The sequence below is a fragment of the Procambarus clarkii genome, chromosome 61 (assembly GCF_040958095.1).
Source record: "Procambarus clarkii isolate CNS0578487 chromosome 61, FALCON_Pclarkii_2.0, whole genome shotgun sequence".
NCBI lineage: Eukaryota > Metazoa > Arthropoda > Malacostraca > Decapoda > Cambaridae > Procambarus > Procambarus clarkii.
In genome coordinates this window covers 2,461,213-2,486,209 of record NC_091210.1, presented here as the reverse complement: position 1 = coordinate 2,486,209, position 24,997 = coordinate 2,461,213, and positions in this window count along the sequence as shown.

Sequence of the window (24,997 nt, the reverse complement as noted above, 5' to 3'; positions counted from 1 at the left end):
ACAGTATTGAATATTGCCCTTGGAGGACAGATGACATATAGTGAGCGGTATAGTGCAGCTTGGACCCTTAACCAGGTACAATAGTCAATTGTGTTCTGGAACGAAACTATTCAGTACTACAACTTACTCAGTAGCTCTGTTCTCTCTTTGTTCCATGATGATTCCAAAGCTTTTGACAAATGTGAACCCATTACACTTTTTCAAAGAACTGCTTAACAGAAAAGTATGTCCTGTCATTGCTAGATTTCTATACTTTTCTTATTCATGCAATGTCGGTGTGAAAAGGAGTAATGTCCACTCTGAAGATTTCTCACTAAAATGGAGTCGAACAAGGTACAGTTTTCAGTCTTATACTATTTGCTCTCTATCTTCATCCATTGTTGATGGAGTTAAAATCCCGTCGAGCTGGCAGACGCAGAGGCACAACTAAGGTCAATGTTTTCTGTTACGCTGATGATCTAGTTCTGCTCACACCGACATAAGATTCTTTGAAGATCTTGAGAGGAATATGTGAGAGCTATAATGCAGAATACAACCATACTCTCAATCTAGCCAAATGTGCTATAGTTCCCATTATCTCACACGATCCGTTTTATATTGATCCGAAACTAAAGTTACTGTGCAGAGAGATTACTGAAAGTTTTTTTGAAAAGCACTGGGTCATATCCTCTCCTCAAAGGGTCCACGTTAATTTTTCTGATGCTATTATAGACCTAAAATTAAGAATGTCATTATGTCATTATGAGTGAATTCGATCAACTTGAAACACGGTCGAAATTAACAGGCAATGTCTGAGCCCGCATGACTGTGATCTATGCCCGCATGACTGTGATCTATGCCCGCATGACTGTGATCTATGCCCGCATGACTGTGATCTATGCCTGCATGACTGTGATCCATGCCCACATGATTGTGATCTATGCCTGCATGACTGTGATCTATGCCCGTATGACTGTGATTTATGCCGCATGACTGTAATCCATGCCTGCATGACTTTGAACTATGCCCAAAAGACTGTGATCTATGCCCGCATGATTGTGATCTATGCCCGCATGACTGTGATCTATGCCCGCATGACTGTGATCTATGCCCGCATGACTGTGATCTATGCCCGCATGACTGTGATCTATGCCTGCATGACTATGACCTATGCCTGCATGACTGTGAACTATGCCTGCATGACTGTGAACTATGCCACCTTCAAAGTGTTGATTTTGGTAACCTTAATTGTGAATGGAGAAAATGTTCAAGACGAATCTTGGGTGTTTATCCATGCACTCATTGCAATCTCATAACGGGCCTTATGTCCACATCTACACTTCAAGAAATTGTTTACAAACGAATGGCATCCTTTTGTTTGAAGGGAATCGCACATTCAGCAAACTCAATCAATTCCTTTTTATTTATTATAGTCACTGCCACTCCTACTATCCCAGAAGAACAAACTTAGTTGTCAGGTAATACAACTTAAGAATGAGTGATACATATATATCATGGTGCAGCAGGTATACAGCATACAATAAAACAACTTGTCAGCAGTAAAAGCAGTGAGACCCCCAGCTGGATAATTGTAATTTTGAAGGAACTGCTGTGACAAAGAGACGCCTTACTGTTAGGAATGTTGAGTTCTATGGAAGTCAGATCTATGTTGCTTGAACTGTGTTGGGAATGATTTTGATCTGGGTTTGCCCCAGAATCATATACATGGAGACTGCCTAAGGTGTATTTTTTTTTTTTTATAAAGCCATTGAAAGATTAGTTTAAATTAATCCTTTAAACTGTATTCTCAATGTCAGACATTCATATTATGTTTTTTAACACTTTCTTTAAGATAAATAGTTCACTGTAAACCTATGTAAACTAACCAACTATATAAATGTACTAAACATACATTCATTTACAATATTTTTTTAATGTATTGTTTGTAAGTGCAGCTTGGACCGTTCATCACGGCCGACAGAGACTTACCTGTATCCTGTTTGGTTATGCGCAGCTTGGACCCTTCACCGTGGGTACAATTGCAGTCAATCAAGTAACCATTGATGGTTAGTGTACCAAGCTGGGTGGAGCAGTAGCGATCTGTGGCAACAAACAAAACCAATATTTTATAAATATCTTGGGTAATGTTTTTTGTTATTTGCTTACATATGTATTAATTGTGTTTTACATATCATGATTTCTATTTAATTTTAATTAGTTTCAATATTTTTAATTATTATTACTATTAATTTAATTACTATCATTATTTAAATTGGAATTATTGCTAATTTAATTATTATTATTATTTCTTTTTAACAATTCCATGAATTTTTATATAGTGACAGTGTTTCGTGTAGATGTTACTGAATTCAGCAAACTTGTTCATGAAGAACTCCTCCAAATCCAAAGAAAATGTTTTGAACGAGACGAATGTCATCTATGTCTTTCCACGCTCACTTTGGGAATGGCAGCCCCAACAATCTCTGTACATAGGCAAGACAGTATGACTATTGTGGTGCATTTTAAAAATTTGTGGGCGAGATAGGGTGTGAAATTCCCATTCATTTTCACGAAAAATTCCCATAGACTTAAATGTAATTTTTCCAGCAGACGTTTCCTATGTTTTTTAAATGGTATTACATAGACTTGTCATTTTCAAATTTTGGTGTAAGATGAAGTTTGAAATTATCAGTCTTAAGTGTAAACTACCTGTTGATTTCAATGTAATTTTTCTTCCAGAAGACTTTTCCTGCAAAATTTAAATGGTGTGACTTAGAGGACCCGTTTATTTTTTTGGGAAGAGAGATGTGGTATGAAGTTCCTGTAGATTTACATGTAAAATTCCCATAGTGTTAAAGGTAAACTTCCCAGCCTGTAGACTTAAATGGAAATCTTAGGGTCAAGACTTAAATAGAGTTTTTTGGTCATACTCTCTAGATTTAAATTAATTTCCTAGGCCATCGAATGTAAACTACCTTGGTCATAAATTTGAATGTAAATTTCCTAGCTCATAGACTTTATTGCAAACTCTTCCAGTAGACTTAATATTTAATCTCCACAATTTTCCTAGGCCATAGGCTTAAAAAGAAGTCCCCACAGAGTTCCAAAGTTTCCTATCCAAGATATTCGTCTCCGGGTTTACAATTAGTTTACTAACGGCGGACGTCTCAGTGACTTTGCAATAGAGCAGTCTGTCATCCATCACCTTACACCTGCCATCCACCCGAGCACCACCACTGCCGCTGCCGCCATTGCAAGCCAAGCACTAGTGTTAAGCTGATTCCTCTAGTTTCTCTTATCATTGTTTGTTATTGTTCAGTTTCCACGTTGCAATTCACCCATTAGATGTCTCGAAAGGTATTCAACTAAAGGTTTCCTAACCTAACCTGACCTAACATCTGGATCAGATTGTAGGCAGGGGAAAGAATAATTATTAACAATTAAAATCGCATTTACAAACATTCCTCTGGGCGGTGTGTGTGTACAGGGAATAAATCTCATAAGCACTGTCTCCAGCAGGTAAGCTCGAGGAAGAGAGACAAAGACAGGAAGAGGCAGATAAAGAAAGGGAAAGAGACGGAGGAAGATATGATGACCAAACCACACTTCAGGACGAAACGAAACGTCGTCGTTTCTTCATTAACTGGTGTTTCGTTTGGTCATTATATCTTCAGCCACGTTATTGTGACTCATCGTTTGCATAGGGAAGCAGAGAGAGATGATGGAGGTAAGAGTGTGAGTAATTATTCCCAGGGGTACCCCATGGTAATTCCCTTCCCGACAAACACACACCGAAACTACGACGTTATTACAAAGTTCGAACAAGTTTTAACACCTCCTAACCAATTATAACAGCCAATATAGCAAGTTGTAAAAACGTTCTAATACGTCATAAACACGCTAAGCCAAGATGTAACAACTTTATTACAAGTTGTAACAAGCGGAAAATAGAGACAGTTTCGGTTTTTGTTTCCAGGGTTATAACCTTTGCATTCCTTCATCTCCTATACAAAAGTATGGGAGATGTATTGTATAACACTTATATTCGTTGAATAGGAAAAATGCAAACAATGATTCATATTCTAGGTAGGAACTAAAGACGTGTATATTAGTCTACATATTATACACTACATAGTATTAGATAATTAGTAAACATTGCGCTAACTTTCCCCTTCACTTAAAAAAGGAGCATTCAATGACTCACAAAAAATTATTTTTCTAAAGTTTCTCAACTGACTATAGAAAAGGTTTTGCACCAGGTTTTGTCATAACCAAAAACTGGAATAGATATTTAAATCTTTTCGTCCGTAATATTACAAAGGGTTTTTAGCATTGTTATTTGTCACTATATATGAAATACACTTAGTAACAAGTGTTAATATTTTGTTTGTGAATTATTTTATGCAAATAGCAATGGACCTGTAATAATGTTTTTTATGAAGGATTCTGTAATATTTGTCTCAACTGTTTGATTTCACAGAAACTTCCCTATGTTTAGGATATGGCCCAGCCAATAATCATTAGCAGTTGCAAGAAAATCGTGCAGTATCTGCCCTATCTACTTGTGGAACAATCATTGCCACAAATCATTGACACCATTTTACTCAAAATTGTCAGTGAACGTCTTTTAAAATTCAGATTTTTTATATATACTAAGCAATTATAATTTTATTTTTAATTTTAAAATAACAAATTATATTTTGAGTTACCTTGTGAGGATATGCTTCCTAATGGCACAGATTTATGCCTGCTCTTATCGTTTATGGTTGCTTGTATGTGTGCTTGTATGGCACAACTTCGTTATTTGTCATCCACTGTGTGTCAAGTTTGGTCTGAAGAGTCTAAAGACGTCATCAGGTTTGACCTGGGTCATATAGTCCTGTTGCAACTGAGTAAACAGATTAACAGTATCAGGCCTGGTGTACCTTTACAGAGGAGAAGTGAGTTTTGGTGGATACTGTGGTGGGAGGGGCAGAGATGGGCCCTTTCTCCTCAAAACCATTAGGTTCTAACCACAATCCCTCTTTTCCCCCTTTCTGAGACAATTTTGCTTTTCGCTGGATGATGTGGAAACCAAACCACGACTCTGGCTGAGGAATAGGTGCGCGTGCCAATCAGATACGTTTACAGAAAAGGCGAGAATGCCTAGCTTTTGCCATTGGTCAACAGGGGACGCTATCACGGTATCCTGGAGAGCATGTGGGCGTCATTCAGACTCCAGATTTCAAGAAGAGTGGACGCTGCCACACCAGAGCTCAGGGTCAAGTCGAGGGGAGAGTGTAGCTTCTTGCCCAGGACAGAGCGTGCTCGCACATGCCAAGTCAAACCCGTCATGCGATGTGTGTGTGTGTGTGTGTGTGTGTGTGTGTGTGTGTGTGTGTGTGTGTGTGTGTGTGTGTGTGTGTGTGTGTGTGTGTGTGTGTGTGTGTGTGTGTGTGTGTGTGTGTGTGTGTGTGTGTGTGTGTGTGTGTGTGTGTGTGTGTGTGTGTGTGTGTGTGTGTGTGTGTGTGTGTGTGTGTGTGTGTGTGTGTGTGTGTGTGTGTGTGTGTGTGTGTGTGTGTGTGTGTGTGTGTGTGTGTGTGTGTGTGTGTGTGTGTGTGTGTGTGTGTGTGTGTGTGTGTGTGTGTGTGTGTGTGTGTGTGTGTGTGTGTGTGTGTGTGTGTGTGTGTGTGTGTGTGTGTGTGTGTGTGTGTGTTGTGTGTGTGTGTGTGTGTGTGTGTGTGTGTGTGTGTGTGTGTGTGTGTGTGTGTGTGTGTGTGTGTGTGTGTGTGTGTGTGTGTGTGTGTGTGTGTGTGTGTGTGTGTGTGTGTGTGTGTGTGTGTGTGTGTGTGTGTGTGTGTGTGTGTGTGTGTGTGTGTGTGTGTGTGTGTGTGTGTGTGTGTGTGTGTGTGTGTGTGTGTGTGTGTGTGTGTGTGTGTGTGTGTGTGTGTGTGTGTGTGTGTGTGTGTGTGTGTGTGTGTGTGTGTGTGTGTGTGTGTGTGTGTGTGTGTGTGTGTGTGTGTGTGTGTGTGTGTGTGTGTGTGTGTGTGTGTGTGTGTGTGTGTGTGTGTGTGTGTGTGTGTGTAGGAGAGTGGGTGGGTGTAGGAGAGTGGGTCCAAAGTGACCCAGGAGTCATGACGGACAATAATTAATGTTGAAGTTTCAGGACTATGCTGGAGCTCATTATGGTCAGTGTCTGCTGATTGGCCAGCTCGTGTGGTGTAATCAAGTTACTCCTGTGACGTGGAAGGAAAAATGGGCATCCGAAAGTGTAGAAATTCATCTGATGCAGCTTGAGGTGGTCCTCAACGACTTTGTGCGGATTCAAGGTCGGGCTCCCTCGCTGACGAGGGAGATATTCTTATCTGCATAACTCACCACCAGAGTAGCAAAAGCCTGCTTGCCGTGTGAGGCCACCTATATCATCGTCGGGGAGAATGAATGTCAGTGTATTAAGGAGTAATCGAATGTATAAACGGGCCCATATCTCTTTTTGTAATACTTTAGGGATAAGTAATCACCCAATCTCTGATGGATCAACCAGAGTATATCTTGCGACGTGCTTCCTCTGTGCTGGGATCTATTGAGATTGTGAAGAGTCAAACTGTCATCTCGGTGTGAGTGACAGGTTTTAACATTTCAAGGTGGTGTCGCACCACTGTGAAGTGACTGATGTGTGTATGCCTCACTAGCCTCACATCTTGTCCGCAGAGTCTCGACATCTCATGTCATGTCACTTATTTACATATTTATTCTCTGCCCATGCTTCTAAACTATTCATCAATATTAGCCAAACATCTAATATTTATTCACGTGTCTATATTTCCCTTGACCTCTCAGTTGGGTCTGGTTTGCTGAATACCTCTCATAGGGGGTAGACTCGTTTTTCAAGCTACCTGGGATCATACAACTGCTCTCGCACAAGACTCACATATATGACTTATTGCTAGTCAATATTTTGCTTTTGAATTAGTATATATGTGGTATATTCCCAGTTATATTTCTTTCAAGGCCCAAACTCCTCCTCACGTACCAATTTACTTCTCACAGTACCCGTCCATCGCCGTAGACAGCATAATACAGAGCAGCTACCTCCTATTGAAGGTTCGTAGTTTTGTTTTGAGAAATATTAGTTGTTCTTAGTAAATTATAATAAGCACTATAATTTATTACATAAAATAAAAGTGCTTCACCAAAAAAAATTATATACAGTAGTTTGTGCTATAAAGAATGTATTGTTGGTGCGTCAACAGAAAACGATATTACGTTGAAATGTCTATGGAGTAAACTACTGCAAACAGGATGGTATAGTGTCAACTACCAACTGTAGGATGGGTATAGGGTCCACTTCCACCTGTTAGGTGGGTAAGGGGTCCATACCACTTGTAGGATGGGTCTGGGCCCATCAACTGCCCATAAGATGGGTATAGGGACCACTATCATCCACAGGATATCCATGGGGTGCACTACTGCCCACTGGATGGGTATATGTTCCACTTCCACCCAAAGGATGTGTGTGGCATCTACTATACCGCCCACAGGATGGGTATGGGGTCCACAATTACCCACAGGATGAAAATTTTGTCTACTACCACCCACAGGATGGGTATGGCCTCCATTGCCGCCCGCAGCGTGAAAATAGGGTCCAGTACTGTCCACGGAATGGGTATATGCTTAACTACTGCCGACATTATGAGTATATCGTCTACTACAGCCCACAGGATGGGTATGGGGTTAACTACCACCCATAGGACGCATATGGGGTAAATTACCGCCCTTAGGGTGGGTATTGGGTCCATTACCGCCCACAGGATGGGTATGGTTCCCACTGTCGCCCACACGATAACTATGGTGTCCACTAACGCCCAAAGGATGGGTATGGCCTCCACTGTCACATACAGGATGAGTATAGGGTCCAGTACCGCCCACAGGTTGGGCATGGGTTCATTACACCCCACAATATGCTAATGGGGTCAAGTACCGCCCATAGGATAAGTATGGGGTCCACTACCGCCCACAGGATGTGTTTGGGGACCACTATCATCCTCAGGAAGGTTCACTACCGCCGACAGGATGGCTTTGGGGACCACTATCTTCCACGGGATGGGTAAGGGGGGTCGACTTCCGCCCACAGGGTAGGTATGGGGGTCATGGCCATCCACAGGATAGGTATATGCGCCACTACCGTCCACAAAATGAGTATGGGGTCCGCTACCGCCTACAAGATGGGTATGAGGTCCACTACCGCCCACATGATGGATATTGGGTCAACAACCACTCACAGGATGGGTATGGGGTGGGGGCACTACTACCCCCCAGGATGGGTATGGGGTCACTACCACCCACAGGATTGATATGGGGTCCAATACCGCCCACAGGATGGGCATTGGGCCCAATATCACCCACAGGATGGGTATGGGGTCCATTACCGCCGACAGGTAATGGGGTAATGGGGTAATGAGCAAGGGGTCCTCTACCACCATCAGGATGAGTATTTTGGGTCCACTACTGCCCATAGGATGAGTATATGGGATTTATAATTATAATAAGCACTATTAGTTTATTATAATTTATTAGGTAAATTATTACTACTTAATTATTATAATTAAGTACCTAATTTCATCTTCATAATTTCCTACTTTGTGATTTAAAATTGTTCTGTATCTAGTGTTACCCCAATCTCCCAATCTTTATACTTAATCCAATCAACATTACCATTGTGATCATTGCTATCTTCTTATATGGGCTAGCAATATGCTGTATTGTGCATATTAATCTTTGTTAAATTATTATTCAAACTGTCAATGCAATCCATCTGAGCTACCTATGTGCTTTAATATACATTCAAATCTATATCATCTCATTTTTGTCTTGCAATGTACCTGTTATCAATTTACAAATTTTACTGTGTTTACCTACTTAAAATATTCTGTAAGATTAAGGACCTGCCCGAAATGCTGCACTTACTAGTGCCTTTACAAGAATGTAATCACTATGCTATGTATCCTTACAATCCCAATGTATCTTCCTGTATATATATATCTATATTAATAAAAATGGAAATGTTCATTTGTTCAAAATCGCTAATCTCCGAAAGCTCTTCACCGATTGCTTTGAAATTTTCACACAACGTTCCATTCGCATCCAGCCAGGTTTATATTTATATACTACATAGATGTCACGTCTGTGACGGTAAAAAGCATGCTTTTTCGGAAAAACTGTGTTTTTCATGTGAGGAAAATTTTCGAAACCTCTTTTCCGATTGCTTTGAAATTTTGACACAAAGTTGCATTCAAATAAGCACGTCTTTTTATATATCTACTATATTCATGCCTCACCTGTGACAGGAAAAAAAAGGCTTTTTAGAAAAAACCCATCATCTGTGGGATGTAAGAGCAACACACGTTAATCTTTGAAAGTTCTTCACCAATTGCTTCGAAATTTTGACACAACGTTGCGTTCGAATAGGAGCGTGGTTTTATATACCTACTATATAGATGCCACCACTGTGACAGGCAAAAACATGCGTTTTTGAAAAACAGCGCCAATTGTTGCACATAATAGCAACACGCACACTTTACTGAATATGTCACAAATTCCACTTCAATGTTTCCGATTGCATTAATAAATTTTATTTTCATAGATTTCGATTTACTAAATTTTTTCTTGAATTATTTTGTGTGATATTGATTTGGAATTGAGCTGTGTTGTTTATCATACCGTTCATTTCGTAAATATAAGTATAGATACCACACCTGTGACAGGTAAAACTATGCTTTTTCTTGAAAAACAGTGCCATCTGTTGCATGTAAGAGCAACACACATACTATACTAAATACCTTTAATTCCATTTCAATGTTTCTGATTGCATTGATAAATTGAATTTTCCTAGATTTTGATTTATTTTCATCTTGATTTAATTATTTTTTGGGAATTGCATTGGAATTGAGCTGTGTTGTTTACCATACAGTTCATTTCGTGAGTATAGTTTATTTACATATTTTTTTTCATATTTTCATTTCATTTTTTAATTGTTTTTCTTATATTTCAGTGATGGGAACATCAGATCACTTGATGTTCCCAATTCTCTGATGGGAACATCAAACCATTTGGGAAGGCATCGGACGAGGGAGTAGGGAATGGTGGGGATGATGAGGGGACAGAAGTGGGAGATGTTGGGGAGTACGAGGGGGTAATGGTGGGGAAGGACAAGGGAAGGGGGAGTTTGGGATGGTGGGGACGAGGGGATGGGGGAAAGGAGAATAGTGGGGAGGACAAAGGGACTGGGGTGTGGGGCATGATGGGAAGGAAGAGGGGATGGTGGAGTGGCTAGCAACCTAAAATACACTATACTCACGAAATGAACGATATGGTAAACAACACAGCTCAATTCCAACAGAATTCAAACAAAATAATTATATCAAAATGAAAATAAATAAAAACCTATGAAAATTCAATTATTAAGTGAAATCAGAAATATTGAAATGGAATTGAAATATATTTAATATAGCATGTGTGTTGCTCTTACATGCAGCAGATGGTGCTGCTTTTCAAGAAAAACATAGTTTTACCTGTTACAGGTGTGTCATCTATACTTATACTTACAAAATGAACGGTATGGTAAACAACACAGCTGAATTCCAACACAATATCACACAAAATAATAAAAAAAATAATAAAATAAATCGAAATCTATAAAAATAAAATTTATCAATGCAATCAGCAACATTGAAATGGAATTGTAACATATTTAGTATTGCGAATGTTGCTCCTAAAACCAACAGATGGCGCTGTTTAAAAAAAACATGTTTTTACCTGTCATGAGTTTGGTATCTATATAGTAGGTATATAAAAACACACGTGCATTCGAATGGATCGTTGTGTCTAAATTTCAAAGCAATCTGTGAAAAACTTTCGAAGATTACATCGTGTGTTGCTCTCACATTCAACAGATGGCGCTGTTTTTCAAAAAAAAAAAATATGTTTTTTCCTGTCAAATGTGAGACATGAATATAGTAGATATAAAAAAAGATTCGCCAATTCGAATGCACCGTTGTGTCAAAATTTCAAAGCTGTCGGTAAAGAAGTTTCGAAGATTTCCCCTCATGAAAAACACAGTATTCCAAAAAACCATGCGCTTTCCCATCACAGACATGACAACTATATAGCATGTACATAAAAACGTGCTCGGATGCGAATGGAACGTTGTGTGAAAATTTAAAAGAATTTCGGTGAAAGAACTTTCGGAGATTAGCGATTTTGAACAAACGAACATTTCCATTTTTATTTGTATAGATTTACTAGCAGTACCCGGCCACGCGTTGCTGTGGCTCAGAAACGCATGTGCGTTGCTGAGCCACAGTAACCTTCCAAGTCCTCCCCACCATCTGCACTACCCTCTTCACCACCACCTTCACCACCATCTTCACCACCATCTTCACCACCACCATCATAGCCCTACTTCCAGTATTCCTAAATTTTAAAACCACTTCCCTTCCCCCTATCACTGATGGCTCTTAAGTCTTCTGGACAGAGCTCTCCTCCTCGCACTATATTACTGCTCCACAACTATATATATATATCTATATAAATAAAAATGGAAATGTTCGTTTGTTCAAAATCGCTAATCTCCGAAAGTTCTTTCACCGAAATTCTTTGAAATTTTCGCACAACGTTCCATTCGCATCCGAGCACGTTTTTATATACATGCTATATAGATGTCACGTCTGTGACGGGAAAGCACATGCTTTTTTGGATTACTGTGTTTTCACGTGAGGGGAAATCTTCGAAACCTCTTTATCGACTGCTTTGAAATTTTGACACAACGTTGCATTCGAATAGGCGAATGTTTTTATATACCTAGTATATACATGTCTCACATTTGACAGGAAAAAACATACTTTTTTGAAAAACAGCGCCATCTGTTGAATGTAAGAGCAACACACCGTGTATTCTCCGAAAGTTCCTCACCGATTGCTTTGAAATTTTGACACAACGATCCTTTGAATACACGTGTGTCTCTATACACCTACTATATAGATGCCACACCTGTGACAGGTAAAACATGTTTTTTTTAAACAGCGTTATCTGTTGCATGTACAAGAAACATTCGCAATACTAAATATCTTACAGTTCCATTTCAATGTTTCTGATTGCATTGATAAATTTTATTTATATAGATTTCGATTTTTTTTTAATTATTTTGTGTGACATTGTGTTGGAATTCAGCTGTGTTGTTTACCATACCGTTCATTTTGTGAGTATAGTTTATTTTAGGTTGCTAGCCACTCCACCATCCCCTCTTCCTTCCCACCATGCCCCACACGACTCCTGGTTCAACCTTGAGGCCGAGCGGACGTCTGGACACCTCCTCCGCCTGGGAGCCGCCTGTTCACATCTTGTTTTCGCGTTTTGGTTTTGCTACTGCCTTTTGGCATCCCTTTTCAACGGTCCGATTGTACGACACCTGGTGCACATATCCACTTGGGTCACGGGATTGTTGATAGATTTTTTTTTTTTGGCGTGTTCTGGCTGGATCTCCTGGTTTCTCAAAACAAGCATGATTTTTTTCCTGTCACAGGTGAGGCATGAATATAGTAGGTATATAAAAAGACGTGTTTATTCGAATGCAACGTTGTGTTAAAATTTCAAAGCAATCGGTAATGAAGTTTTGAAGATTTTCCTCACGTGAAAAACATGAAAAACACAGTTTTTCAGAAAAAAGCATGCTTTTTACTGTCACGTCTAAGAAGAATAAGATTTCTCCAAGCCCGTTATTGAAAATTTGAATTATATGATCGTAAATGCTTTTTTGCTCAAACGTTAGCTTAGGGATATTTGATTGCACATACAACAATCGATCACCCGTGCTGTAATTTTGTTCACGACGCAATTCTACATCGATCGAAACAGCAGCAGATCGATTCGGTGACGGCATTCCCAATTGACTGAGAACTTTGTTCGCAATTTATAAGCACAAATCCTTAATCATTATCAATGCTTCGCTGTAGATTTCTGTTGTGAAATCCATGTTCATATTTGAATTTTCCTTGCGTATTCGACGGACAATATTTTAAGCTAAGTGCTATTTATATTTCTCCCATAACTCTGTTTGAGATTAAGGAAAACAGGCGGCCAATATGATTGCAAACAATACATGAATTTAATTTGGATGTGACGTGTTTGATGCATCATTAATGCATACATCCCATTGTCTGTCGTTCTCCAATAAATACAGAGTTTGACATGCACTACGGAAAGTGGCATGTGTAACGCCATTGAAAAATCTCAGTTGCTGGAAAGACGTTGGACCGAGCACATTTACCAACAGCATGCGAATAAAGAAGCATTTATCATGATTGGGATGCACGGTGTACAGTGTGCCTATCATAGTTTATTTGAATATACCAAGTTGTCCGTCGACTTGCTCTCCTCTTCTGCGTCGTTCAAATGATTTTCTGCTCGCATTCCATATGTAATATAGAGGCACTTCCGAATACAGCAGTGTTTTCGCAAACGGGTTATTTTGACATAACGTTAAGAAAACAGTTAACATTGTAGCCGGTGGATTCATAGCTATTTGCTGCACATTTGCAGCAGTGAAATATACGCGTTGTCCATTTTCTTGTTTTTAAAAACAAAACAAAAAAATACTAAAAAAATATTTCAATTAAAATGCAGATCAATTGACACAGCTCAATTCTTCCGCCAATAGCACTGAAAAATAAGAACAGTTAAAAAAATGAAATGAAAAAATAAAAAATATACTATACTCACGAAATGAAACGTATGATAAACAACACAGCTCAATTCCAATACAATGTCACACAAAATAATTAAATCAAAATGAAAATAAATCGAAATCTATGAAAATTCAATTTATCAATGCAATCGGAAACATTGAAATGGATCAAAACATATTTTATACAACTTGTGTTGCTATTACGTGCAACAGATGACGCCGTTTTTTAAGCAAAGCATGTTTTTACCTGTCACAGGTGTGGCATATATATCGTAGGTACATCAAAACACACGCGAATTCGAAAGGAACGTTGTGTCAAAATTTCAAAGCAATTGGTGATGAGCTTTCGGAGATTACAGCGTTTGTTGCTCTTACGTCCATCAGATAGTGGCATTTTTCACAAAAAGCATGTTTTTTCCTGTCCAAGGTGAGTCATGTATATAGTAGGTATATAAAAACATGCGCCTATTTCAATGCAACGTTGTGTCAAAATTTCAAAGCAATCGGTAAAGAGGTTTCGAAGATTTCCCTCACATGAAAAACACATGACAATCACAGTATTTCAGAAAAAGCATGTTTTTTCTGTCACAGACGTGATATTTATATAGTAAGTATATAAAATCCTGCTCGGATGCGAATGGAACGTTGTGTGAAAATTTCAAAGCAATCGGTGAGGAACTTTCGGAAATTAGCGATTTTGAACAAACGAACATTTACATTTTTATTTATATGGATAGTTGTGGAGCAGTAATATAGTGCGAGGAGGAGAGCTCTGTCCAGAAGACTTAAGAGCCATCAGTGATAGGGGGAAGGGAAATGGTTTTAAAATTTAGGAATACTGGAAGTAGGCCTGTGAAGGTGGTGGTGAAGGTGGTGGTGAAGATGGTGGTGAAGGTGGTGGTGAAGGTGGTGGTGAAGATGGTGGTGAAGATGGTGGTGAAGGTGGTGGTGAAGGTGGTGGTGAAGGTGGTGGTGAAGGTGGTGGTGAAGATACTGTTGAAGATAGTGGTGAAGATGCTGATGAAGGAACTGGTGAAGGTTGTGGTGCAGAGGGTGGTGCAGAGGGTCGTGCAGATGGTGGGGAGATGGGAATGGTGGGGAGGACGAGGGGACAGTGGAGTGGGGAATAGTTAGGAGGCCGAGGAGATGGGTGAGGGGGAAATGGTGGGGCGGACTGGGAAGGTTACTGTGGGTCAGCAACGCACATGCGTGGCCGGGTACTGCTAGTACATAAATAAATAAACAAATAAAAAAATAGATCTATATAAATAAAAATGGAAATCAAAATCGCTAACCTCCGAAAGTTCTTCACTGATTGGTTTGACATTTTTACATAACGTTTCATTCGCATCCGAGAAGATTTTTATATACAAACTGTATAGGTGTCACGTCTGTGATGGGGAAAAACATGCTTATTTGAAAGACTGTGTTTTTCATGTGTTTTTTATGTGAAGGAAGTCTTTGGAACCTCTTTACCGATTGCATTGAAATTTTGACACAACGTTGCATTCGAAGAGGCGAGTGTTTTTATATTCATACTATATACATGCCTCACATGTGAAAGGAAAAACATTATGAGAAGGATTAAGACTGAGGACAGCTTGAGGCTTAAAGAAGACCTGGACAAGCTGCAGGAATGGTCGTGTTTGTGCACTTACCTAGTTGTACTCACCTAGTTGTGTTTGCGGGGGTTGTGCTCTGGCTCTTTGGTCCCGCCTCTCAACCGTCAATCAACAGGTGTACAGGTTCCTGAGCCTATTGGGCTCAATCATATCTACACTTGAAACTGTGTATGGAGTCAGTCTCCACCACATTACTTACTAATGCATTCCATTTGTCAACTACTCTGACACTAAAAAAAGTTCTTTCTAATATCTCTGTGGCTCATTTGGGCACTCAATTTCCACCTGTGTCCCCTAGTGTGTGTGCCCCTTGTGTTAAATAACCTGTCTTTATCTACCCTGTCGATTCCCTTGAGAATCTTGAATGTGGTGATCATATGCCCCCCTAACTCTTCTGTCTTCCAATGAAGTGAGGTTTAATTCCCGTAGTCTCTCCTCGTAGCTCATACCTCTCAGCTCGGGTTCTAGTCTGGTGGCAAACCTTTGAACCTTTTCCAGTTTAGTCTTATGCTTGACTAGATATGGACTCCATGCTGGAGCCGTATACTCCAGGATTGGTCTGACATATATGGTATATAATGTTCTGAAAGATTCCTTACACAAGTTTCTAAAGGCCGTTCTTATGTTAGCCAACATGGCATATGCCGCTGATGTTATCCTCTTGATATGAGCTTCAGGGGACAGATCTGGCCTGATATAAACCCCCAGGTCTTTCTCTCTCTCTGACTCTTCAAGTATCTCATCTCCCAAATGATACCTTATATCTGGTCTCCTACTTCCTACCCCTATCTTCATTACATTACATTTGCTTGGGTTAAACTCTAACAGCCATTTGTTCGACCATTCCTGCAGCTTGTCCAGGTCTTCTTGAAGCCTCAAGCTGTCCTCCTCTGTCTTAATCCTTCTCATAATTTTGGCGTCGTCAGCAAACATTGAGAGGAATGAGTCTATACCCCTCTGGGAGATCATTTACGTATATCAGAAACAGGATAGGTCCAAGCACAGAGCCCTGTGGGACTCCACTGGTGACTTCACGCCATTCTGAGGTCTCTCCCCTCACTGTAACTCTCTGCTTCCTATTGCTTAGGTACTCCCTTATCCACTGGAGCGCCCTACCAGTTACTCCTGCCTGTTTTTCCAGCTTATGCATCAACCTTTTATGGGGTACTGTGTCAAAGGCTTTCCGACAGTCAAAAAAAATGCAGTCCGCCCATCCTTCTCTTTCTTGCTTAATCTTTGTCACCTGATCGTAGAATTCTATCAAGCCTGTAAGGCAAGATTTACCCTTCCTGAACCCATGTTGATGGGTTGTCACGAAGTCTCTTCTCTCCAGATGTGTTACTAGGTTTTTTCTCACGATCATCTCCATCACCTTGCTTGGGATACAAGTTAAGGACACTGGCCTGTAGTTCAGTGCCTCTTGTCTGTCACCCTTTTTGTATATTGGTACTACATTATCAGTCTTCCATATTTCTGGTAGGTCTCCCGTTTCCAGTGACCTACTATACACTACGGAGAGTGGCAAGCAAAGTGCTCCTGCACACTCTTTCAATACCCATGGTGAGATTCCGTCCAGCCCAACAGCTTTTTTCACATCCAGCTCCAATAGGTGCTTCTTGACCTCACCTCTTGGAAATTCGAACCTTTCCAAGGTCACCTGGTTTGCTGCCACCTCTCCTAGCGCCGTGACTTCTCCCTGTTCTATTGTAAAACCTCCTGGAATCTTTTGTTGAGTTCTTCACTGTGACGGTGCTCCCCCCCTTATATTTCTCCCACGCCTACAGTAAGAGTCATGTCCACTTTACCCGAGCGTTCTCTACGTCGCAGGCATCAGTTTGGTATATGTGGGAGAATGTAGTGTTCTCGAAGTGCCGAGAAATTTATAAAAGAAGAGTATTTTGGGCTGTGGTTTAGGCCCTTTAGGAAGCCAATATGGCGCTGGCTCTTCTGTTTTGCCGCCAAAACTGTGTGACGTCAGTGACACCAGATTGGTCACCGACAGCGACGTGGCACAGGGAGCCAATGAAAACCTCCCGTGGCGAATATGACGTCATGAAGGAAGGGGGGTCCGGTCATCGCGCCGCGGTGGCGCCATCAGTCTAAGACAGCATGTCAAGGAGGTCGGACGTGCCTGGGGGGTCCTGTCAGTTGGACAGTTTACCCCAACTCCGGAGGATTTACGCATCACCCGTGGTCTGCCATCACCCTGGGGTCTTCCTTCGTTTATGTGTTGGACCAGAGAAGGGATTGACAGGATATTGAGCAACAAGTGCTCCAGGAACAGGTATTGTGCAGGTGAAGACTAGGCAGCGACGTATGCGACGGCTGATAGCTTTACAGTGATGACGTAGTGGCTGGGCCAATCCTCCGGAGGGAATCAGTCTGACACGACACATCAAGGTGGGCGGATGTGTGAAGGTTGATCCTGTCAATCTGACAGTAATACGCCACTCCCGTGGATCTTACGCGTCACCCGTAGTGTGCAAGTATGCCAGAGGTCTTCCTTCATTCCATGTGTGGACCAAAGAGGGAATTGACGGAATATTGAGCATCAAGTGCTCCAGGATCGGGTGCTGTGCAGGTGGAGTCTAGGCAGTATCGTCTGGGACGTCTGATAGCTTCACAGTTACGACGTAGCGGCTGGGCCAATCCACTGGGAAGCAGTGAAGAAGACACTAATCGGGAATCAGAACGACTGCAGCCGAGACGTAGGCAGGCAGCCGTAGCTGGGAGGAGAAGTTGACGGCCGGGAGACCGACTCCAACCCTACAAGAAGTCGAGGAGGAGCACGGACCTGCAGTGAAAAGGCACGGAGACGACGCGCTTAGGGTGGGACGTTGATTGAGTTCCAGGAGGACACGACAGAGTGTGTGTGGGGGCGTTCCATACACGAGGCAGGAGCCTGGACCAGGAGCTACAACTCAACTCTCACTGGAGGATAGGTGGAAGTAGGTGATTCTAGTTTCCCTCCCAATTCCCCTTTAGTCAGCTATATTATTTAGCCAGAGTATTTTGTATGTCGTGAGCAAGGCTCACCTATGTCACAGTAAGGCACCAGGGTGCAGAGTGGGACTACATAGAGTACCCACGATATTTATGATTATTATTGGTGTGTGCAGGCACCCGGAGTAATTGATGAATTTACTGTGTTGATAATGTTTTCCATGAGACTTTAATATGATCAGTTATTGAGAGAGTATATATATATATAAATATGCCAGTATTTGGAGTTAGGCTATGTGCCCAGTAACTATGTTATTACCATTATTGATGTCTATGATTCCTCCATATATATATATATATATATATATATATATATATATATATATATATATATATATATATATATATATATATATATATATATATATATATATATAAGTCTATGCTTGTGTATTGAATAATCATTCATGTGTGCAGTGATTAATTGTGTTTTCGCCCACAAAAGGAATTACTGAGAACTCCAGTGATATATACTTGCATATGTGATCATTAAATGAAGGGCAGTGTGTTATACCATGATAGTGAGTTATTGTGTCCATTTATATAGAAATGTTTGATTGAGCTCAAGATCAGTGCAGCGAAGTATTTACGTGCTATTGTCGCCAATATTGTGTGTTCGAACTTCTAGTGATCTTTGAGAACTTAAAGAAACAGGCGCGTTACGCCACAAGCGAACAAATACACGAACATTCGCGCGGTGGAAGTCGCCCAGCTGATTTTGACATTGACGTGAGGGGAAGCATTGCCGGCTTGGCGAGTTCATGATTATATGTTGGAACGAGCGACTTCCGCCTGAAACAGCTGTTTGCTTATTGATATAATCTTGTGATGTCTTTGAATGAGTTTTAAGTACAATACAAAGTACATTGGTGTTTATATCATCCCCTCCATATTTCTTGTGGTTATATAATACCTGAAAGCAGATAGTGATAGAAGTAAATACCTGCCTGATATCAGACATATTGAGTGTGCTCTTGCCACTGTTACCACAATTCTACAAAACCACTGACGTGTTACTGGACACCGGAAACACCAGTTGGCGACCTTGTGGTTAGTAGTAGAGCCCTGTGCCGGGGCGGGCACACAAGCTGTAGAGAGTACGAGCTGTGTTCCCACTCATTCTCGATCAGAGGCCGGTTGGGATTGACTGGGATACTCTCCTGGCGTACAGTGGTTCCGCGAGGATTAGAGTGAAGACCTGCAGGGCTACGGTGAGTGACCTTGAGTATACTGTTACTCGCCCCCCCCCCCTCTTATGTAGGGGTGAACCCCGACATTGGCGACCTTGCCAGGATTAAGTACTTATGCTGTCCCTTACCGATAAACCCCGACATTGGCGACCTTGCCAGGATCACGATCGAGATAAAGGTTGCAGTTGTGGTACTTGGCAGTGGTATTAGGTATCAGGTGCAGGTTATCACTTATAGCACAAGATGGAGGATGATAAAGTAACAAGGTTCATTGACACTAGAGATGAGCAGGTGCTGGAGGAGTGCACCAAGGCACAGTTACAGTCAATAGCAGACCATTTTGGGATAAAGCTGAGATCTTCCAGAGTGGGAGAGAGAAGACTGGAGATAATGGCACAGCTCAGAGCACGAGATGAAGCTTTCGGGGAGGAACGGCCACAAACACCTGCCAGTATTGGAGAACATCTGAGCATTGGTGGAAGCAGCAGAGGATCCACCGGCAGCAGGCACAGCGTTAAGCTGGAGATAAAGAAGCTGCAGCAGGAAGCACAGCAGCGCAAAGAAGAGCGAGAGGCACAGCAGCGCAAAGAAGAGCGAGAGGCACAGCAGCGCAAAGAAGAGCGAGAGGCACAGCAGTGCAAAGAAGAGCGAGAAGCAGAGGCACAGCAGTGCAAAGAAGAGCGAGAGGCACAGCAGCGCAAAGAAGAGCGAGAAGCAGAGGCACAGCAGCGCAAAGAAGAGCGAGAAGCAGAGGCACAGCAGCGCAAAGAAGAGCGAGAAGCAGAGGCACAGCAGCGCAGATAAGAGCGAGCACAGCTGCGCAGGGAAGAACAAGAGCGAGAAGCACAGCTGCGCAGGGAAGAACAAGAGCGAGAAGCACAGCTAAGACGAGAGGAGCACGAGCGAGAAGCTAGGCTGAAACAACAGGAGATAGAAGCTGACAAGGATGTGGAGCTGAAGCGAGCTGAGCTAGGGCTAGCTCCCCCTGCTCTGCCACAGCAGGAGGACCGCCGAGTGAGGGAGCGAGATTTGCCGGTCTTTGTACCAAATGAAGCTGAAGGTTTCTTCGACCACTTCGAAAGGGTTGCTACTTTGAAGAAGTGGCCGAGGGCGGAGTGGGAGGAGCTGGTTCAGGGTAGGCTCACCGGTGAAGCTCGTGAAGCCTACAATATGGTCGACCTCCAAGAGTGCACCAACTACGATGCTCTAAAGAGAGCTGTGCTCCATTCTTTCAAGCTCACGCCGGAATGTTACAGGAAGAGATTCAGGGAATGTACCCGTTCGCCAGGAAAATCTTATGCGGAGATGGCGAAGGACACGGAGAGAAAGTTCCTTAAGTGGCTGGACTCTGAAGGAGCGAGGTCGGCTGAAGAGGTCAAGAGGCTAATGGTCATGGAGAAGTTTATGTCCGTGCTCTCTCTTGAGATCAGGGTTAGAGTAAAGGAGGCGGACATTAAGGACCTGAGAGCCGCAGCCAACAGAGCCGACATGCTGGAAGAAGCCCTGCGACCATACCGTGAGGGATGGCACCGACCGATCATACACTCTGGATATGGTAGAAGATATAGAAGGACGGACGGATGGAGGAATGGGAGCAAATTCTCCTGAGTCCCACCTCTCGAGTAGAGACAGGAGAGGCTCCAAGAGTGCTGTGGAGCCGGTAAAGAAGTCCCAAGCTGAGAGCTCAGGAGCTGTTGGCGAAACGGAGGAGTCGATGAATGGCGCGAGGAAGATCCACAGAAGAAGAAGGATCCGCTGCTACATTTGCGGAATATTCGGACACGTCGCGCGGGAATGCAGACACCCTGAGCAGCGGGGGAACGTTGCTTTCGTGAGGGTCGAGGACCAGATGGCCGAGAGGGTACGGGATGAACCCGTACTGAGTGGGGAGAAAAGAGTTCACCCATTCGTGTGTGAGGGAACCGTAAGGATGGGGGACGCAGACCCCATCCTGGTGAAGATATTAAGAGACACTGGGGCAGATTTTACCCTGGTGAGCGAAACCCTGTTCCCGAGGGTTACGAGAGTACCAGTGTGGGGGTGGCAAATGTGACCACTGTGGGAGGCCCAGTGAGGATGCCCCTACACCAGGTGACTCTGAATTCTGATTATAGCTGCCAGACCCTTGTGGTGGGGGTCTGTGCATCGATGCCCAAGATGGAGGCACAAGTCATCTTGGGTAATGACGCATGTGGAGGATATGTCCTCCCGAATCTCGCGAAGGGCGAGGAGTGCATAGAGCACTATGAGGAGACAGGCAGAGTGTTAGACGCCTGTGGGGACGAGAAAGGAATCGCCACGGCGGCGTTCCCGGTTTGTGCTGTGATTCCGAGGCAGTGCAACGGACACGGAGGGTGTGAATCTGATGGGGCTGAGGAGACGTCCGACAGCCTGGGAATCGATCACCTCTTCATGGAACCCGGAGAACGAGCGGAGGGCGAAGGCAGCCCGGATGGTGAGTTACAGGTGACCCTCACCAGTTCTCTAGGAGTGGACCGTACTCGTCTTGGAGAGTTGCAGCAGATAGAGTTCCCCGAATTAATTCGTGAGGCCAAAGGAGGACGTGTTGGTCCTGAGATGGCCACTCATTGTTACGTACAGGACGGCATGCTGGTGAGAGTGTTCTGCGCAGAGCAGGGAACTGAGTGTGATGAAGCGGCATGCCCTGCGTTGTTTGCCATGCGTAACACAGTGGTGGAATCGTTAGGTTTCACACCTTTCCAGCTGGTGTATGGACAAGAGATGCAAAGTCCTCTGTCCATGCTCAAGGAACAATGGACATCAGGAGTGACCGTAGGAACGGTCGACGGATATGTAAGGAGCGTTTCGCATTGGCGGCAGGAATACTGGTTGGAATTTAAACTCATCCGATGGGAAGACAACGTAGTAGCAGATGCCCTGTCCTGTATACACTAACCAGACATGACTCTTATTTTAAGGGGAGGGGTATGTGACGGTGCTCCCCCCCTTATATTTCTCTCACGCCTGCAGTAAGAGACATGTCCACTTTACCCGAGCGTTCTCTACGTCGCAGGCATCAGTTTGGTATATGTGGGAGAATGTAGTGTTCTCGAAGTGCCGAGAAATTTATAAAAGAAGAGTATTTTGGGCTGTGGTTTAGGCCCTTTAGGAAGCCAATATGGCGCTGGCTCTTCTGTTTTGCCGCCAAAACTGTGTGACGTCAGTGACACCAGATTGGCCCCCGACAGCGACGTGGCACAGGGAGCCAATGAAAACCTCCCGTGGCAAATATGATGTCACGAAGGAAGGAAGTGGGTCCGGTCATCGCGCAGGGGTGGCGCCATCAGTCTAAGACAGCACGTCAAGGAGGTCGGACGTGCGCTGGGGGTCCTGTCAGTGGGACAGTTTACCCCGACTCCGGAGGATCTACGCATCACCCGTGGTCTGCCATCACCTGTGGGGTCTTCCTTCTTTCATGTGTTGGACCAGAGAAGGGATTGACAGAATATTGAGCAACAAGTGCTCCAGGAACAGGTGTTGTGCAGGTGAAGACTAGGCAGCGACGTATGCGACGGCTGATAGCTTCACAGTGATGACGTAGTGGCTGGGCCAATCCTCCGGACGGAATCAATCTGACACGACACGTCAAGGTGGGCGGATGTGTGAAGGTTGATCCTGTCAATCTGACAGTAATACGCCACTCCCGTTGATCTTACACGTCACCCGTAGTCTGCAAGTATGCCAGAGGTCTTCCTTCATTCCATGTGTTGACCGAAGAGGGAATTGACGAAATATTGAGCATCAAGTGCTCCAGGATCGGATGCTGTGCAGGTGGAGTCTAGGCAGTATCATCTGGGACGTCTGATAGCTTCACAGTGACGACGTAGCGGCTGGGCCAATCCACTGGGAAGCAGTGAAGAAGACACTAATCGGGAATCCGAACGACTGCAGCCGAGACGTAGGCAGGCAGCCGGTGCTGGGAGGAGAAGTTGACGGCCGGGAGACCGACTCCAACCCTACAAGAAGTCGAGGAGGAGCACGGACCTGCAATGAAAAGGCACGGAGACGACGCGCTTATGGTGGGACGTTGATTGAGTTCCTGGAGGACACAACAGAGTGTGTGTGGGGGCGTTCCCTACACGAGGCAGGAGCCTGGACCAGGAGCTACAACTCAACTTTCACCGGAGGATAGGTGGAAGTAGGTGATTCTAGTTTCCCTCCCAATTCCCCTTTAGTCAGCTATATTATTTAACCAGAGTATTTTGTATGTCGTGAGCAAGGCTCACCTATGTCACAGTAAGGCACCAGGGTGCAGAGTGGGACTACATAGAGTACCCATGATATTTATGATTATTATTGGTGTGTGCAGGCACCCGGAGTAATTGATGAATTTACTGTGTTGATAATGTCTTCCATGAGACTTTAATATGATCAGGTATTGAGAGAGTATATATATATATAAATATGCCAGTATATGGAGTTAGGCTATGTGCCCAGTAACTATGTTATTACCATTATTGATGTCTATGATTCCTCCATATATATATATATATATATATATATATATATATATATATATATATATATATATATAAGTCTATGCTTGTGTATTGAATAATCATTCATGTGTGCAGTGTTTAATTGTGTTATCGCCCACGAAAGGAATTACTGAGAACTCCAGTGATATATACTTGCATACGTGATCATTAAATGAAGGGCAGTGTGTTATACCATGATAGTGAGTTATTGTGTCCATTTATATAGAAATGTTTGATTGAGCTCAAGATCAGTGCAGCGAAGTATTTACGTGCTATTGTCGCCAATATTGTGTGTTCGAACTTCTAGTGATCTTTGAGAACTTAAAGAAACAGGCGCGTTACACCACAAGCGAACAAATACACGAACATTCGCGCAGTGGGAGTCGCCCAGCTGATTTTGACATTGACGTGAGGGGGAGCATTGCCGGCTTGGCGAGTTCATGATTATATGTGGGAACGAGCGACTTCCGCCTGAAACAGCTGTTTGCTTATTGATATAATCTTGTGATGTCTTTGAATGAGTTTTAAGTAAAATAAAAAGTACATTGGTGTTCATATCCCCTCCATATTTCTTGTGGCTATATAATACCTGAAAGCAAATCGTGATAGAAGTAAATACCTGCCTGATATCAGACATATTGAGTGTGCTCTTGCCACTGTTACCACAATTCTACAAAACAATTGACGTGTTACTGGCAGGCACACAAGCTGTAGAGAGTACGAGCTGTGTTCCCACTCATTCTCGATCAGAGGCCGGTTGGGATTGACTGGGATACTCTCCTGGCGTACAGTTGCGCCGCGAGGATTAGAGTGAAGACCTGCAGGGCTACGGTGAGTGACCTTGAGTATATTGTTACTCGCCCCCCCTCTTATGTAGGGGTGAACCCCGACATTGGCGACCTTGCCAGGATTAAGAACTTATGCTGTCGCTTACCGATAAACCCCGACATTGGCGACCTTGCTAGGATTAAGTACTTATGCTGT